Source organism: Oncorhynchus clarkii, chromosome 17 (genome assembly GCF_045791955.1).
Source record: "Oncorhynchus clarkii lewisi isolate Uvic-CL-2024 chromosome 17, UVic_Ocla_1.0, whole genome shotgun sequence".
Taxonomy (NCBI): domain Eukaryota; kingdom Metazoa; phylum Chordata; class Actinopteri; order Salmoniformes; family Salmonidae; genus Oncorhynchus; species Oncorhynchus clarkii.
In genome coordinates, this window is record NC_092163.1 from 50,497,767 (window position 1) to 50,503,901 (window position 6,135).

Here is a 6,135-nt window from a genome sequence, read left to right on the forward strand (position 1 = left end):
AATGGAAGGAAAGCGATGAGAACTGGAGTGGGCGAGGAGAGCGTTGGGCGGTGCAAACGTGGCTTGGGAGGCGGTGAAAAAGTTTAGCGTTTTCCAACTTTATACAAATCACCAGCGGCGACCGCTGGGCGATGACCAATCATATCGAGTGGATCCCATGACGAATTTGACACTATCCTACCCAACGCTGGAGACATTCTTCAGCAAAGATGGTTGACAAAAATACTAGGATGGAAGCAAATGTAAGAAATGATAAAGTCAGAACGAATCATGCAAACAAAATGTACAGTTGAGAGGAATATGTTAGTTAATGTAGAGGCAAGCGATTATGCATAGTTTTTGTCATCATATACATTTACGAAAATTGCTATTTAGCAAGTTAGCTTTATGAGTGTTGTGACATGAGTATGACATTGTGATTTGTGTTGTTTAATGCCGTCGTGTGAAACACTGGATGTACAGAATCTAGCTAGCTAAAGCATTTACTGCAAAATTCATGTACAATTTTGTAAGCGTGCCTTGCTGATATTTGCCATGCAATGCAGCTGAAGTAATGTAGCTAGCTAACTATATTTTTGCTTATTGTGTAGTGGAGGATAAAAATACCTGTATGCCTATGGATGTTTAGCTAGCTATGTAGCCAATATGTGTTTGGACCCTAAAACGTTTGATATAAATATTTTTTTATTAAGTCATTTTTTTAAGGGGTGGATCAGCTTTAATATTGCAGAAAGATTATTTTTTTCAATCAATGTAATTGCATCATTTCCAATCCCCCATATATTAAATATATATGTACATACATACATGCGCGTACATACCCATTTATATATATATATATATATATATATATATATATATATATATATATATATATATATATACATACATACATAAACATTCATACATATATACATGTACATACTTATTTTAGAATATACCTTTATTATTCCCGGCAAACCCTACCACAGTTCCCCCAATTGGAGTAAACTAATAAACAATAACACTTAAGCTTCTACCTTCAGTTTATACATATTATACACATTTTACAGACAATCTATTTTACAATAGTTATGTTTGTTTTTAGTCCTTCCTCTATCTCTGATGTCCATCCAGTTTGATTTCTATTTGTAACTGCTATTTCACAAAATTGCTGAACCTATATACATTTTGCAGATCCCGTATGTTTTACATTGGTTATCTTGGTATTAGTCCCACCCTTCAGCTCCATTCAACCACTCCCATCTAGCTCTTAAAACCACCCATTTTGGATTTCTATTTGCTATATATTTTTCAACTGTGCTGTGATGCTTCACAAAAGTACTGAACCTTTATATTCTCATAGCTTCTACAGATTGTAAATTAAAGATAAATATTTTTGCTCAAATAATTATATTATTGATTATGACTTTTCAAATCACCCAGTTTTGCTGTCTGCAGCGTTAGTTTGAGGCAAATGTTGCAATTCTTCAGCCATTCCTGGACCTGTGACCAAAAACATTCAGAAGCTAGCTATGATTTTTTTATTCATATATTCAGAAACAGAACTTAAAAATCAGTACACTACACTTCCTATGAATCACGTAAATACTCTAAAACCTGTTCATCTCAATATCTAACACTGATCTGAGGACCCAGGATACGTATAGTATTTCATCAAGTGAGAGAATTTCAACCAGTAGAGAATGTGAAACACTTTATTGAAAAGGTTCATTATCCAAGTGTTATAAATACATAATACAATACATGCATTATATTATAATTGTAACATTATATTATAAACACAAGTTCAATCTGTACTTCAATGCACATCTGGTGTGCATTATAAAACACAGTGAGGAAGAAAAAAGAGGTGTGAGAGTAAGGGAGAGAAACAGAAATAGGTAAGTGGAGCAGGGAAGACAGCATAAGATTAATCAATTACAGTGCTATTCTAATATTCTCTCAGTTCATCACAATTACCAAATAGTGTATCTAGCGGTGTCTCCTAACCAGCCTTGGGCCACCAGTTGGCCCGAAGGTTATCTTAAGAGCGGGTGAGGTGGCGATGACGGGACTGGACGTTGGCTTCCTCTCTCATCAAAACATATCTGCAGACGAGACACAGATGGATAGAAAGATAGAATAAAAAAAACACAAGGCTTAATCATGCGAACACTGTCAGTCATCATAATCAGCATGTGAAATACAAAACTGACCTTGGATCATTAACTCTGGGACTACTACATCTCTATCTGTATTTCAATGTAAAGCATATCTTTAATAATACTTCCTGTTGATCCGACCAAGTCTCACCTCTGATCATGCTGTGCCCTCTATGTAGACAGTTCAGATGCGGGAGGGGTTTACCGACACAGCTGATATAACCTAGAGGATTTAGGGAGAAGAAGTCTGAAGTGAAGGAGAGAGACTGATATTGAGAAAAGGTCATTAAAAAGACTGTGTTCAACAGGAATCTGTGTGTCCTGGTGTCCACACTATGTGGCAGCAGAGTTATTTATACTTAAAAACACAGACACATGAGGACAAACTATAACATAGAGTAGTTATATAAATAATGAAGTGTCTTACTATTCTCCATGGTTGGTCATCTTTCCTATTCTTTGAAGATGGAAGGAGCCACAGTTATACACCTGAGCCTGGTTGCTGCATAACACAATCCATCAATCAGATTGATACACAAGTGTGTAGGTGTGGGTTGTAGGGTGTCTAATTGTATTTTTTTTTATTTTTATCAATGGGTGACTCTTAAAAGATCCTGTTTTGATTTTGTACAGACAAACAGAGCCCTTACCTGAGAAGTAGAAATCAAAGGGAGATAAACTGGGAATTGAATAACTGCAGTAGACATAGCTAAGTAAATGGAAGAATACTCTTATATCAATGTGGATGGCTCTTAAAAGAGCCTTTGGTTGTGCATAGTGTAGTCTATGGTGTTGCCAGGGAACAGCACCCTCTTCAAAGAAGTAGGAGATGAAGATCTCCCGCACATGGATTACCTCCCGTGATGCGTTGTTGGCCCCCATCCTTGAAACAATCTGCAGAGAGCAGACTTCTCCTCTGGCACACGGCGACGAGCTGCAGATCCCCTCCTGGTCCTCGTGTCCATCCTCATGAAGTTATGCAGGAAACAGGTAGCCTTCACATGCTAAATTCCCCTAGGAGGCAGTCCCAGATGGCCCTGGTCACCCAACCTTGCAGTGCCTTGCATGGCAACTGTAGGGTAGTTATATACATTTGTTTTGAAGGAATCTTCAATTGCAAGGTATCTGTAGGAATATGGAAGATTGTATTATTAGACACCAGGTAATTGTGGATTACTAAAGTATAATTAAGCAATAAGGCCTGAGGGGGTGTGGTATATGGCCAATATACCACGGCTAAGGGCTGTTCTTAGGCACAACGCAATGTATGGTGTCTGGATATAGGCCTTAGCTGTGGTATATTGGCCATATACCACAAACCCCCAAGATGCTTTATTGCTATTATAAACTGGTTACCAACGTAATTAGAGCAGTAAAAATAAATGTTGTCATACCCGTGGTATACGGTCTGATATACTATGGCTGTCAGCCAATCAGCATTCAGGGCTCGATCCACACAGTTTATAATATCTCTAATAACAAATCATGATAACATAGATGCATATGCACAAACATGTGCACGTGTAGCATGTGACAACAGCAGGATCATAACATGGATAGCATCACAAATGAATACATAAATACCACTTGAAGCTTGAAGAAGAGTTGGTCATTTGAATCAGCTGTGTACAATACTGCCCTACCAAGCAAAAAGGCAGTAACTGCTAATTTGGTCTAAAATGTGTTAATGTCGTTTTTACTACATTAAATACATGCTTAATCATGTGGACAAGTATCCTGCCTCTATTGTATTGTGTTTTGGTGAAAATGGGGGTCATGTTAGCAGTAACTGCATAAAATGACTGTGAAACCAAGGTAAATAAAAACAGTTTCTCAGTTCCACGCTATGAACAGTTACTGCCTTTTTGCTTGGTAGGGCAGAATAGTGCAAAGGAGAAAACAAAAACGTGCACCCCTTTGAGTCCCCAGGACCAGGACTGAGAACCACTGCTCTTCATTGGGACCTCTTCATCTGCAGACAGGCCTTAGCAGCTCTCTGTATCTGAGGACAGAAAACATCACAATAAACAGACTTCATTATACTCAAAATAGACAGCACTGAATATTATGTTACTATTATCACTGTACTCACTTCTAGGGACTGGAATTACACAAAAGTATTTGCCCTATCCAGAATAGCCTACAGTTGGGACTGCTATCCTTTACCCTCCTGAATGGCTGTTAGCTAGCTACCTACATACATGCATTTGGAGTTCGTTTTTTACAATGATAAATACATCAATATGGCTAGCTAATATAAAGTTAGGTACCTGGTGATATTTAATTAACTTAACTAGCTAGCTATACAGTATGTAAAGTTGGCTAGATAGCTACGTTGGCAGCTCATTTGAGGCAGCCTGCACTGCAGCTAGTTAGCTAATAACACATAGTTTTTATTACGTTTTCGAAATATATTTACTTCCTTGAATAAGTTCTCCGAGCCATGTGGACAATTGGAAACAGGGAAGCAAAGTGTGTTTGTCACCAGAGCGGTTTAGAGAATATTAGTGTAACGACCCTGGGTTTATAAGCGCGGAAATCAACCCTGTTTCATTACATTACTATTTACCTGTGAATAAATTCATGAAATAGAGATTTACCAATGTAAGAACCAAACCTTCATACAAACTTGCTATCTTGAATTGACGCACAATCAAAAAGCTGCTATATGCTGCCAGCACACCCACAAGCGAGCCACTATGTGCCGCCAAGCAGCACGCCGCCATTTATTGCGTACTAATATACACGTACTCTGGTGCAGTTCATCACAGGCATACAAAATAGGTTTCTCTATAAAACATGTCACTGCACAGTAGCAGTCAGTGAGGCAAATATGCCATTTTAAGGTTAAATATGGATCTAGTCGACATTTGTAACAACATAACTTGCCTAAATTCGGTTAATGATTCACATTGGCAACCTTGAGCAGCAGGCTGGCGAGGAAAGGTAACATTTTAGTGTTTCAGAGGCATTGATGGAATATAATTAAATGCTGCACTAGCCTAGCCTTGTTGTAGCCGAATCAACTAATGCTGTCAACTAGTGTCCATATATTTGAAACCTATATAGTGCAATTACCCATTTACTTGTGAATATTTCATTATGATGCCTTTATTTGCATATCGTTGACTAGGGAAGCCTACATGATGATGACCACTTAATTAAAAAAAAAACAGATCACTATCTGTATATATATATTTTTTTTAAATGATGTAGTGAATGGTTAGACAGTAGGCCTTCATCTATTAGAGTGCGCACATGGACACCTAGTGGAAATCATGTGGAAATCAATTTCTCATGCATAATCTTGGCCAGGGATATACAAGTGGTATAAACATCATGATGCTGGCCAATCCGATCCCTACTAGTGAGGGAGGCTGGATGCTTCACTCTCAGGTCTCACTGCGTTTAGTTCCAGTACTCAATTTACAAGACGGTAAAGCAGATGCACATGTAAGTAGGCCTAGATTTACATTCGGAAAACCCATCATGCTATTACTTGTAGGCAATGTTAAACTATTATTTAGATGGCTGGAGACTATCCATAGACCATGTGCTGCTGAATTTTTAGTTAGTTTCAATAGTTTTTTAAATTATATGTTGTGGTTCTGTTTATGTTTTTCATTCAAAGGGGCAATCTGCCGTTCAAACAATAAAAATGATCTTTAAAAATCTGGTTTTAACCGTTTTGAGACTATACAATGTTTGTTTACAATTACATTGTTTACAAACAATTGAGTAAAATAAGCTTATCTTTTGGGTTCTGATGGGGTATGAGGCATTTACTGTAGAATGTATATTCTTCTAAAATCAATGGTTAGGTCTATATATAATTAATTTAAAATTAAATACATTTACTCGCAGATTTACCATTTAATGTAGTATTATATAATTGAATTGTTTTTAATTGAAACAAGACGTTAATGTGTTTTCTATATTTCCTGCTCACCAGTGTCTGGTCCTATTTGGCTATGAATAAGAAATAAAGCTT